Here is a 14,717-nt window from a genome sequence, read left to right on the forward strand (position 1 = left end):
TCAAAATTATTTATTCTGTTTATTGATTTATTCTGTTTATTGCCTCTGACTTCACACAAGTGTGCAAAATTTCAGATCAATTGGACAGGTAAAAGTGTGTCAAATATCAGTTATAAAATTTGTAGCTGACAAAATTATTTTTTCAATTTTTTTTAATATTGAAAAAAATTTCAATTTTTAAAATCATTTATTTTGACAATTGATTCATGCATTGTCTCCAACTTTACACAAGTGTACAAAATTTCAGATCGATATGATAAGTAGAAGTGTATTAAATTTTGATTACAAGATTTGTGGCAGACAAACAATAGGAAATGAAGTTAAAGAGAAGTGTTGTAAAAACGAAACCGATCATCATATTCAAGGTTCTTATGCTCCCTCCTCCTTAGTACCACTGTCATGAGCGGACCTCGTTCAGGGTGGAAAAGATCCAGCAAACCTTCACGTTAGAGGATCGTCGGGATGAAGGAGCTGAACTACTGGGAGAGGCTAATAACCGAGATGAAAGACCGGCTTCTAACTTTGATATTGTGAGAGAAAGGAAGAATGTAAAGAATAGAATCATTAATCGAAAGAGCAACGTTGGTAATTTAATCCCTGAAGCAAGGATCTATTTTTGTGCTACGATTCATGTTGTCCAACCCCATGCAAATGGTGCAGAGAGGGGATGATTCAATCCCATATACAATCATAAGGTGACTTGATATGTTCCTGAGCGCAATTCCTGATCGTTCGCCTCTGTCACATTGCCATCAGCCTAATATCATGATGCTGATCGCTAACAGCATCGTGCATAAGCTTTTCCAAAAAAGCCGATACGGGGTTAGTTATATTTCTTTCCACGGACCATGGCGTCGAGGATGACCTGGGGGTTTTAACCTAACATCTCAGACAGTAAATTCAATCATTCCATTATTGGTAGGTAATGCAGTAACAGTTGAAATATTACAGCCAATGAAATGAAATGAGTACAAAGTAGCAATTATTTAATCATGATGTCACGCCTCAAACCTTTCAAACAGGGAATGAGGTAGAAAATATATTAGTTGTATGGACTTCCGTCGAAAACCGAATAAGAATGTGTTTTATCTAATGCGATTAAAGCAGGGTTTAAATAAGCGTTCCCCAAAAGATTATAGTATTTGCACAAGTTCCTTTATGAGCTCTATGTCATTCCAGAGCTGGGCCATGCGTTCAGTGAGAATGAGACTAATTTCTGCGATCACTCTAATTACATGTCGTGATACCACGATAAACTTGCTCAGCCACGTATAGTGAACTTCGCTGAATATCATCGGTTGAATTGAACTTTTTGTAGGCGACCACATCTTCTATTAATTATCAAACGCGTCGATGTATATCGCGTGTTCAGCAGTAAAATAAAAATTTAATTCTGGAAGCTACACTCTATTTGTCACCAATAGAGCGAATCCACCGCAAACGCACTACTGTTACCAGACCTCGAAACACGAGAAACTGCAAATTTAAATACTGTAACTTAATGAACATATAATAAAATAAAGAACGAAAGGAAGGAAAACTAGAACGAAGTCAGGTTGCAGGTGTCTTGGATCAGTAGGTGTGAAGTCACCAGGATGCAAAGTTCCACCAGGATGCAAGGTTCCACCAGGATGCAAGGTTCCACCAGGATGCAAGGTTCCACCAGGATGCAAGGTTCCACCTGTCTCTTATACACATCTAGATGTGTATAAGAGACAGGGATGCAAGGTTCCACCAGGATGCAAGGTTCCACCAGGATGCAAGGTTCCACCAGGATGCAAGGTTCCACCAGAATGCAAGGGTTTTTCACTGGGTTATAAGCTTAGGGTGCAGGGTAGGAGGATGAAGAGCCAGTACACGTTACTCGTGGTTGAGCAGCCCTTGTTGGCCAGTTAAGGGGCTATCCGAGAGTGGAAATAAGAAGTACGCGATCCACGGTCCACCTCCTGCGAGTTCCAACGAAATGATCAATGATGAAGGCTACCTACGTCTAGCTACGACGCGGCGCGACGGACCTAGCAAGATTGGCCGCTTTTGCCGTGCTGGATGAATTTCCTTTAGAAAGGTATTCGAATTATTCATCTCAGTAGGTACTTGAAAAAGAATTATTGAAATAAGGAACACATTCAGTACAGATTATCAAGCATTTATCGAAAAACGGCACGCGAGTGTTGAATGAGTGATATAATGAAACGTTTCCTCAGATTGAGTAGCAGGTACATTCAATGAGGTCGAATTTTTTATCGCAAATCCTAATGATATAACACGGCTCTCACGGCTCTGCAGCAATTCAAAATGAACCCTGTCCCATAAAGAGACAACCTACGATTATACATCAAAAAATTTACGACCGGAAACTCTGAAAGTTCTTAGAAACCGTTTCGAGGTTATTACTCCATTGAAACTCCACAAAAACTCTATATAAGTAGGACATAATGTCTTCTCTGAGCAGTTCTACAGGTACTACTCGTATTCTAACCAACTTTAAGAGAATAGAGGGATTCATGGATGTTAATTAGAGTGCATGCCAGTTCATTCCTAGAGACTCAAGGAAAAGGACATAAGACATTATGTGAAGATGAAGGGTTAAAATGGTTACTGTTCGATACGATTGCTGTACGATACGATGACGGTGGTTCAAAAAAGTCTTATAGATGCTTGCCGTCCTATGTCAAGAAAAGTTACAAGGGATTTTTATCAACGCTCGCTGTCTGATATGAAGAAGGGATAAGAACAGTGGCAAGAATCCCACGGAACAAGAGTGTCTCGAGCCTTTCGGACCAAAAGGGGAGATGAGCATCAAACCAGAAATTCTTATTCCATCATTTGTGGTCAGTAACCTAGGCTGTTTTACATGCTAACACTGTAGAATATTATGACGAAATTCACAGTAACATTGGGTGGCATTTAGGAAACGCTGTATGTCTTTCTTGAGTAGGCAAATTTTGCACGTGTCTGTCTTCACGGTTCGTAAGGTCTAATCTTTATACCATTTCCTGACTACGTTAGCGCTAATCTGGTGAATTATCTGAACTCATCTCAGGCCCAATTAGTCGACGAGAACAGAGTCGACTAATTTATTTTAACAGGGTTGTTAAAATAAAGAACGTAGCAGGGAAATCAGGCCACGTTAATGGGTTGATCCAACAATAGTATGTAAGATTAATTAAGAAATCGTTCGTCGGTAAAGTAATTCGATAGCGACAACTATTTCGACGACTATAAGTTCGTGCGAACTGAATATAAACAAGGAATATTAAGTACCAATTTCACAGTCTCAAGAGTCCGTTGTCTGCAACCAATCTTTTTTCCTGTATAGAAAGGCGGTTTCAAGTTTAACAATCGCCGGAATGAGAGCACGTGAACAAATCTTACGAGGAGTCTGAATGTTGCCATTTTTATAGGTTTCGTCTCACTGCGCTTCTAATGAGCGAGTAGCTGATAAGGAGCATAAAAAGTTAAGGTCTTGGAGCGACAAGTAATTCAACGCGGCCACAATAAACAAGTGGTCTTCTCCACACGACTCTTTAATTGGTTCATTCTTGAAAGAAAACACCACAATTTCCTGACTGGCATTTGCTTCTTTGCAAAAAGCGCTGATTTGCTATGAGAAATAATGAGTCCGCATCAAGTTAGAAAGAATTTAAACGAGCGATCTGTACAATAATGGCGTTCTGGCTGCCAACCATGGCAAAAACTTCCTAAAAACTGGAATGGCGCTGTGGTCACCGACCGTGCCCAATTAAGATCACTTTACCTGCTTCTCTGAAAATGAGCTTCCAGGCCGATAAGATTCCTATTATTTAACTCCCATCATGAATTATACGTCGGCTAAACCAACCGTGGGGCGACACACACACCAATTGCCGTCAGCAGGTGAAGGAATACGGATCAACAACAGGCGATGAGCTTCGATGAGGTGACTGATTTTCAATTGATAACAATTAATTTCGTTCCCGAACCGTCCGTTATTCAGAGTCTCGATTCCCTCTTGAACAAATTGAGCAGAGGACGTCGGATCCATTAATTTCTGTCATGAGATTCCTGAAAACTGGAGGAAGAGCTGTGAGAGAAGCAATTCATGGCTCCTCAACGGTCGGTTGTGGCATAATGTTAATGGATTATAATTGGCATTATATTCGGTAGGGTCCAATCACCAGTTGAACTTGGAGTGAAATAAGCTTTTTATTATTTTAAACTAATGATGAAATTTCCTGATTGTCACATTAAATTTTCTTTCTTTAAACTATTTCAAATCAGAGGATCATCATATTCCTATGTTATAAAAAAACTCTGTCACAAGGCCGTGCAAACAACGTGAGCTAACGAAGCGGGATTAAATATCAGTCGCTTTACATTACAGATCAAATGGTCTATGCAACACACTTTGAATGATCGATTGCTATTCCATATCCGCTAAGACGTGTTCACAGTTCAATCCCATTCACATGCCTACAGGTCTCATGTTACGTCGAGAGCACCATGGAAGTTTTCTAGCAAACTCATATTATTAACGAACAGTGACTTTATTCTAGCAAACTTTGATTGTAAAGAAGTTAGCGGTAATTGTACAAAGAGTATAGCAAGATGGAAGCTATACATGTTATCCAGGCCAACATCTGGTTATCAGGAGTGGTCGCTTACGGATGCCACGTTTTTGTGCTTGGGTTCAAATTGCTTATAACAGACCGACCGCTGATCTCAGCGTCGCTTGCAGAAAACCGGGCGTTTATTGCCGATATTCTAGCAAACAAAATGTCAAGCGATTCTGATCCTGTAAAAGTTTTTGTGTTGACGTCATCGCTATAACTGTACCAAGTCGGAATGAGAACTGCCTCGCAAGTTTAATTTCGTTTGGGGTCATAACCTTTAATAAGATTTGATAATATTTTTGTGATTCCTACTGATTTTTCAGGAGTTATACAATAAGTGTACGTTTACAAGTGCCGTCAATGTGAAAAATTTCAAAATTTTCGAAAGCGCCGTTCACGATGTGAGGAATAAAGTTCCCGATATTATGTATGTTCAAATCTGTATTATTCCTCGATTTAAGCAAATTCAATCGTTAATTTTCCGCTTCTAATTCCACAAAATCAGCCGCTATTGTCTGTGGCGTCTGACCTTCTCTTTGTTTCACCGCGCTGACCGATCAGTAGCGGCGAGGTCCCTCCCAGCACCGCATTAAATACCCCGCAGCATTCACGTCTCCTGCGGCATATGCGGCTGCGCTATGAGTTCGTACTATCGGAAATATTCACGAGTTTGTAACTCGTCAGCCGTTCACTGAAGGGTTTCGAAATAAACCCACCAATCACAGACAAGAAATCTGCCGCTATGCGTTCTTGGTGCACTACGTGAACTTAACGCTCTACCGCCTGACATGGGTAACCGGAGCTATGTTATATCACAAGCCTACTTCCCAAAAAGGATACGTTCTAGTGAGCGCAAAATGGCTTGCAGTGATGGTTTACGTCACGTACGACAACTTTAAAATGTTCTCAGTTGCATACAAACGTCCTCGGGTTGCTACACTCAATAGTTTACGTAAATTTAATTTGAAAGTTATGTTCCTGGAGATTGACATGCGGCGGTAGAGCGTTAAGCGAGTTTTTATAGGACGGCCCCAGGCCGGGTTATTGATGGATCATGTTTGATGACCCTAGTGTATTGCTAAATTATGTTCTATTTTGTCATCGATTGATCATGTTTATGATGCGTTTCGACAAGGATACCGTGCATCGCCACGACAAGAGACCTGTAGCTTATGACAAGAAACCTGCAGTCCACGGCAAGAAACCTGCAGCCAACGACAAGAGACCTGCGGCCCATGACAAGAGACCTACAGGCCACGACAAGAGACCTGCAGTCCACGACAAAAGACCTGCTATCCACGACAAGAGACCCACAGGCCTCGACAAGAGGCCTGCAGCCCACGACAAGAGACCTGCAGTCCTCGGCAAGAGACCTACAGGGCAAGACAAGAGACCTGCAGGCGATGAGTATGATGAGCATAGCCCCACTGAAGAAACTTTTGATTGTGTATTTAGTCTTCTTTGGAGGACAAGATCTGCACTAAAAATAATTTTCGAGGACTTCATCGATATATGTTTTATTTGACATGGTCTTTTTTCGCCATCTGTTAATATGAACATCTTCTTTCAGTGAGATGGATTCTTACAAATCATTAAAACTGAATGAAAATTCAGTCACAAAAAATGTAATTTTACGCCGCACAACTCAATGGAAATTCTTCTAGATGGATTTTAATGGTACAACTTCAAGTGCGATACGTTTTATTCTCACCACTAAATGACCATGAAGGATTAAATGTGAAATGGATGCTCGAATAGAATTGCTTAAAGGCTGGACAGAAAGAAGCCACTTTCCACAATTTATCGCTTGGGTATAAAGTTTATACTTCCTCGAATTATTTATTTCCTTTAATTGCGTGAACATCGAGGAGCTGTAAAAACTAATACGGTCACTTTATCAGCAGCGTAAGATAAGGAGGGACCAATTAAGCCAGTCCTCAGCACCCGGCCATTATTGTGGTAGAAGACTGGATGGCAGGTTAGGACTTGGGACGCTCGCTAAAACTGACACAGTTGCCCGACTCTCATTATTGTTAGGGATAATTTCGGCTTCATAAGTGATACAAGCTACAATGTACTTCATTTAACTGCTTAAGTCACAATTGGTTATAGATTGAGGCTAACTTGTGCTTCATTTGAAATGCTAAAACAAGTTGTCTGCGATTTTTAGGTGAGAAAACTGTATGCGTGTTGGATTGTTCAGAAAAATTGGCAATCGTCATAATCAATTCATAGATTTACATATAAGGCTGAAATGAATGGTAAAGAACTAAAGATCCGTTTACTAATTCCGAGATCACCATTTACTTGTACATTTTAACGATTTTAGCACACATGAGAAACTAATTAATTAAGCCTTAATTAAATATCAACTTCCTTTAGTGGTACATCGAGCGAGGTTGACAACATCGCTAAACAACAAATTGCAAATATTTATGATAGATCAAGAAATCAGCCAGGAAATTGTTAGCAATCAAGCAGCAGATATTAAAAGATGAGAAGTTCTCCGCAAATTTCACTATTATTTAAACTCTGTTTTTCAATTATCTCGTGATAAGTTTTTGTCTTTAGAAGCAAGCGAATCACGAACATCGCACACGGCCAAATTAAATGAAGAAGAGTACAAAAAAAGTCGCATCGACCGCACGGCGCTCGCAGCAGCGCGCGGCCACAAAAAGCCTCGCCTGGACTGCACGTGACCGACCGATGGAATCAACGTCTGCTACAAGGATCTTATTGCATCGATTGCATCGAGATAATATTGTTTGCTACTCTGATAATTTATTTAAATGAATACATCTAAATCATTAGTTTATCAGAGAATCAAAAAGTTGAACCACGTTGGTAAATGTTGAGAGAATGAGAGAAGGAGAGAGCGACGCAGGCCTTGGCCAGAGCGTCCGACTTGAAAGAGAATCATTGAAGCGGACGGTATTGCTCAGGGTCTGCATCGCCCTGCGATCACTCAACCAAATAGCGCCGACAATTGATTTGCAGGCAATGTGCAACGAGTACGAAAAACACCGAATTTGATCAAAGAAAAAAATCTTTGTTGTAAACTCTGCAGCAGTTTTCTCTATCACAAAGCCGTCCCGATTCTCAAGCCCATTCTCACTGTTTTTGTGTGAGACCAATCACCGGTACACTGCAACAAAGAAGTTTACATGTAAGATCGCTACTGAAAGAAAGGCTGGTGTTATTGGATGAACCATTCGAGAGCGTGGTATGAGTAAACAAAAGTAGGAACATCCTTTTTAGGTGACAAAGAGTTTTCTTCTATTACTCTCACCGTACCAGGCTAGCTTTATTGTAACGGAAATCTCAATATGTAGGTACAGCTAACACGGCTTGAGTGAACCTCAAACGTGGAGAAGGCAGGTTTACGACGCGGAGACTGCAACTCCGGCTAAGAAATTATCCATGAAAAAATTCCGCCTCTGATGAGCGTACATGAGTGTTCATTAAAACTCCTAAAAGCTCTAAGTAGGTATTTGAGATACTCAGCCTAATAAATTCAGAAGCGATGAGAGATTATTTTTCAGTCGTCTATCAATTCCACGACGCATTTTCAGGTGATTGAGCACAATAAGTCTTTAGTAAATTCTTTTATATTTCGATCCAAATTATTATTTTTTTAAAACGGGCAATGATAAAATCTTCAACCATCACAACCCACTTTGATGCCCTCATAGTGTTGCTAATAATTTATCGGTGCAATATCATTCAAGTACCAAATTGAACATAGCAATTGCAAAATGCACATAGATTGAATGTCTTTGCAATTAAGGTGAAACTCGAGAGCTCCCTTGAACAACATTAACAAAACAAATTTAAATAAATAACATACTCTTCCTGTAATATTTAATCTTTGCGTGACCTCTTCACGGTGGTTATGAATATTCTCAGAATAAATATCTTTGGAAAAATCTGATCAACTTGACTCAAACTTAGAAAAAGGTTTATAATTTCACATTGTTTGCCTAATTTCTTGTTTGAATAGATCGTTATGCAACAATAACTCGGTATGATACTCGACTTTTGTGACACTGCATGGACCGAGTTCCCAATAGAAATCCGTTCATCTTCGAGCTCGGGAAATAAATCATTCACAACATATAGAGAATATTTAATGACTGTTTTGTGTGATATTGTGTTTTGAGTGACATTTATAACATCGCAAATAGATTTTACAGAATATTTAGCGGAAATACCAGTAACATTCTAATAATAATCAATGATAGCATATTAATTTATTGACAAGGTTAGTAGCATCGTAGTCAAGCATGGAGAGCTGACTCACATATAAGGCTGAACAATGTCGGCATTGTGGCTCAATGCGGCCTGGAGCGTATATAGAGACGTACATGTAATGCTTAATTAAAGCTTGGGTGACAGCTGGGACACTCAGGTGTCCTACAAATCCCTCACCAAGTCCTGACAGGTCGTGCGTCGTAACCCTGCTATCATCCTCCCCAGCAATCGTCGGCCCTATGCTAATATTGACGGAACACCAAATTGAAGGCGCACGATTGCAGTTTACCTAAAGCTTTCGTAGGGACAGAATTCCTACTCATCAGACCATGAATTGAAGTCTTCATTACGAACTTAAGTTCTTCTGACACTGTTCCCCAGGCGTGCGTATCCTGGCTACATTTGAAAGTCTGAACATATATACCTCTGAAAAAAAAAAACTCGGTACTCACTGCAGTGAGTGACAGAGGGCGCATTTTCTCGTCGACGAAAACGTGGTCACGGACGGACAGAAAGACGGACATGACGAGCACAATAGCGCCTTTTTTCCATATATGAGAAAATGCGCTAAAAAGAGCCATATGAGGTACTTTATATGAACAATTTAACATGAATCGCAAAATTACAATGTGTTTAAATTACAACATGATATCTAGTCATTGGTCAATTTGATGGTCTCTAAAATGGTTCGCCGACCTATCAACCACTAATCAAATCATGGATTTTGATAATAGTACGAAATTCAACGGGTATCACATGTTAAATATAATCAGTGTTTGCAGTTTGCACTCACGGCAGTCACTAACCTAGACAGAACTCAACTCTTCGCTGTCCGTGGTAAATGTTGTCGGCATCATAGAGGATGGAGGGTGCTATGTGTTGAATACGACCTCGTACAAATATATAATTCCCATATCTAACTCTCGGAAGCCATAAAACTGAACAAGAAATTTACATGTTTAGAACATTCATCCGTTGATCAGAATACTTTTTGCCTTCATCTGAACCATGAGTAGAACGAATGTAGTGCGAGCTTTTATCAGTCCAGAGCCGAACACTATAGAAAGATATAAATAATTGTCATAGCAATTAACTTTGTGGAGAGCAGGGATTCCGACATTAATTTCAAATGAAATCGTCAGTGATTACATTATTTACTTCCTTAAATTTATGCGGTAGGCGAACTTGTGAGAAAAAAATATAAATTTTTGTCGTTAGAATCATAAATCCCTGTTTTTGGGGACTTTAGGCATTATCGGACCAGTAAAGTCTACATGACGCTTCAAGATCAGTTAAACTGTAATGAACATTTCGTGGTCACTTTATCGGCTACTGCGCTGAAGGCACCGCCCTCAACTTGGGATCTGAGAGCTATCAGTTCTAATCTCGCCCTAATTGATATGGGACGTAAAGCCCAAGTCGTTCTGGTGCTCCCTAACCTAATTAGTTAGAAGCAAGATAGCTTCTTCCTTACAGAAGAAAATTTCCAAAAGCATGGTGTCAAAAAGTATAAGTCTATATTTTGGGGGCCATAGCGACAAGTGGATCATGAATGAATATTCATTCCATCTCAATTAAAGAGGGAAATGTCGAAAAAGTTTGGCAATCACTGAATAATTAGATTGGGTTCCTATTTCTACTTAATTGATCCTCAAAATTATTAATTTATTTGTTAGCAATTTAGATTAATAATGGTTGAACAGTTGGAGAAATTTCTTATAAAATATATATGTAAGCACGCTATAATTTAAAGGGTCTCATATTCCTTCAATAAATTCAACGATTCAGGCCTAAAGAGATCGTGAGCAAAAATTTCTGTACATTTTTAGGTAACTTCTTCCTAGGTAGCCATAAACAATATTTATTGCCGAATTCATTTGCAATCTGAAGAAATGGTCGTGTCGTCAAGATAGTGATTGAGTGAAGCCCTCGTTAATTATCCCGAATAGACCAAGGGCGGCCGCCTGTATAGGTGGTTGGCCGCGTATAACCGACCATAATTCAGAGGGACTTACAGTTGGACATATTTCCTCTAAATGAGCGTCCACGAAGTCTGGGGCGCTGATCCAGAAGCGATAGCACAGCGCTGGAATTCGCTCCAAAAACCATGGATTTCATCAGATGAGATTCCTCGGAATTTGATGCAATTTAGTTGATGATCTGAGCGCTTTAATGAAGTGACTGAAGTGGATCTTGCTGCCACGTAGAATATACCAGCGTAATTTTAAGTGAAATTTAACTTATTTATGCTGGACTTGGTTAATTGTTTTTCTACAGCTTGCTAGCTCTAATCTTATAATTCTGTAGGCTGATAGTGATAAATAAAGACATCAGCGAGGCCGAACTCATGTAAACCACGGTGGATGCTTCCGCAAAACATGTTAGGGAGACAAATGAACGCACTCTCCGTACTTTATATATTATATTGAACACGAAAAATAATGATAATAAATGACTAGAGTTACGTGGTATCTCTGAGTGTTACCAGAAAATAACATAACATAACATAGCATAACATAACATAATATAACATAACATAACATAACATAATATAACATAACATAACATAACACAACATAACACAACATAACATAACATAACATAACATAATATAACATAACATAACATAACATAACATAACATAACATAACATAACATAACATAACATAACATAACATAACATAACATAACATAACATAACATAACTTAGCGATGTCGGCGCTGAAGAGTATGCCAGATGTGGCCTGTCGCTGGTTCATGTACTTTTCGTGAATTGTCCACAGGAGATCTAAAAACAGGTCCTTCTACCGGATTTTTTCAGGACTGACGATAGTCTGATAGGATAAATAAGAACTGTTTGTGAAAAATTATAGGCGCGATAATATATATTCGATAATTATCATTACAGGAATGTTGTGTTACATATTATATGCTGTTTGTGTATTAAGATGGAGATTCAGTATGCACATTTCTGTCTGTCTTCATCTATACTGACACTGAAACCAAGCAGATTTCTTTCTGAATCCTATTTGGTTATCTTTGGAAGAAGTTTAGTGTTAGAATTTTAGCGTTGAAATGTTAGGGAGAGCAATTTACAGGAGTTGCTAACATTCATGACACATCCAGGGAGGATCTCTTCGTGTTATTATGTGCTCTAGGTTTAATAATATAAATTTCGGCTGAAGAGTCATTGCCTTAACTAGAGTAGAGAAATGTTTTATGGCTATTTACAGAAAACTTTTTCCTAAAATTTAGTCGATTGATGGATATTTCACGCGGGTATTCTTTGTCACAAAGTTTAAAATCGCACATTGAGACAATAATGTGACTCATCAATAGTGCACTCTGAGGGTTCCATTATATTTTCCAGAATTTTATCTCCATGAATCTTCCAATCATTGAGAAAATCTTCAAGGCATTTTTTAATTTATACAACAGAACTACGATCCTATAAGGAAGATTTTCATTTAATTTGCCAGTTTTTCTCAGTTCTTCAAGCATACAATTGCGGTGCAGAACTGAGGCCATTCATCATATTTATTCCAACCTTTATCCGAAATTAATGCAAATGAATATGTCCGAGCTAGCACTTTAGGCCGCGCGATCAGCATTTTGAGCGTCCAGGTTTGTCAATTTTGTATGGATTGTTTTTTAACGGGAGGACTATAGATGCCTTGAGGGGAAATAAGTAATTCATCCCTCAGTTTTAGCTGAAATTTGAAAGCATTTAAGAGTCTTTTTGAGGACTTCAGTTTGAAGGCATGAACTACAACTTAGATGAAGAGAATTTTTCAAAATTTGCTTCATTTAATTGCCGTCGACTTTTATCCTGGGAATCCGACTCTGCTCATGTAGGTCTCATGTAGTCACATATAAAAGAACTACTGGAAGAAAACATGTTTGAACCTTTATTGACTTTTTACTATAGAAACCTCCATAATTTGCCTAAACCGAGACACAAAGCAGCCATTTTAGGAGAGGAAGACAAGAATGCGCATGGATTCCGGGCATATTCAGAAGGAATTTAGAGGTCTGATTTAAAATGAGCTGCCTTGTTAGGGCGACCGTCTTTTGTGTATCCCTGATAGACGTTAGAGGAGCTATCAAGACCTGGCTACCGTCACCGCCAGCAACAGGTTTAAGGGAGCTCACATAATCGTAAATTTCCCTGCAGATACCAATTAGATTCTCGTATAAAATGTCTGCTTATTAGCGACCAGCATTTGCAACTAGCGCTTTGAGTCTCGCTCTTTGAAGTGGCTAACAAGTAAAGGCTATTATGGCGACCAGATTAGTTCGAACTACAGCTTTGTGGGGATCTTATTTAACATATTCTTGCGCTATCAAGACAATTAGTGGACAAGCTTAGAATGGGGGTAATCGGTGCTTCATTCATTGTTTACTTAAGATGCACTTTTTAACAAAATAAACCCAACTTTTTAATTTACTTTTGATAAATTACCAGCAGACATCAACACGGATTGCGAAAAAATGCTTGACAGAGAGATAGTTTTGGATTTATTAAAAATATGGTATCGTCGATCACGCATTTTCATTGCATAATCGAAACGAATGTAATTATAATAACTAGAGTTTATATTTTCATTGTACAATAAAAACGAGTAGAGCAATAATCACCTGATAGCAGTAATTATTCGTAAATATGGATGGCAATGGACACGGAAAACAAATACATGCATGGTATTGAGCGAGAACGTATATTTCCTTGCCGATGCGCAAAATACTAAGGCTGTGGTAATTTTCTTCATAATCCGTAATACTCGTACAATTGCTGCTCATCGTTTTATTGACGAAGTTCAGTTCTGGTCTCTAATTTTTCTCGGTTGTTTATACTGTCATTGAAGGCGACTTTCTATGTTCCCACAAGAACATTGCATGCTAGACAAAATATTGCCAAAAAAAGACTTAATTTTATGTATTTTACATGGCTTTGCAATCCTGGAATATCAGCAATAGAGAATAAAGTTCTACAACTGATTTTGGGTCTGCAAGTACGCTATAAACCATCATAATTATAACGGGGGAATAAGTTTCACAATGCCAATGATCCTCCAGCGTAAGTGTTGCTGAAGCTCTTAATAAGTCGGTAGTCGCTCTATTACTAATTAATAATTTAGCAACTTTCCGCCATGATCCAAACAGCAACCATGTGCATAGTTTGCTACCCGGTTAATTGTTATTGTTAAGAAGCAATATTTAGTGTTCAGATAAAAACATGGAAAAGTGTGAGTGGTTACTCGAATGTGCGAGTGGTTGCTCTAATGTATGAGTGGTTGCTATAATGTGTGAGTGGTTGCTCTAATAATGTATGAGTGGTTGCTCTAATAATGTGTGAGTGGTTGCTCGAAAACCTTCAGGATATCAATATTTATTTGATTGAATCATATATAATTATATTTTATAACTGCATAAACATGACCACTTCGATGAGTTGATGAGTCGAACATTTGGTAGAACTAATGTACGAGGTTAGTTGTTCAGTTTAACTTAAGTTTTAAAAATCCATATTTTTGCAATAAATACAGGTGTCTTCTAATCTTTGATAATCTATTACATTGTACGTATTTACAGCCTCAAAGGTGCTGCGCATCTGACGAAACCTCTTTGCATCGTTTGATATTATTTATGAACTTCTTAACAATGAAATTCCCACACGCACCAACGATGCCAGAAACAAGAGATGAGCAAACGTCGTGTCGTCGCGGCCTTCAAGGGGCCCGATGTTGGAAGCGTCAAACGGGCGGGCTAGGTGCCCGATGAGAGATACTGTCTCGAGTGACAATTATAGAATAACCTGAGATATTACCAATTTTAATATTGTAGACAATATACAGTCGCAAAACATAAATGTTC

This window comes from Hyalella azteca, unplaced genomic scaffold, assembly GCF_000764305.2.
Source record: "Hyalella azteca isolate HAZT.00-mixed unplaced genomic scaffold, Hazt_2.0.2 contig8316, whole genome shotgun sequence".
Classification (NCBI taxonomy): domain Eukaryota; kingdom Metazoa; phylum Arthropoda; class Malacostraca; order Amphipoda; family Hyalellidae; genus Hyalella; species Hyalella azteca.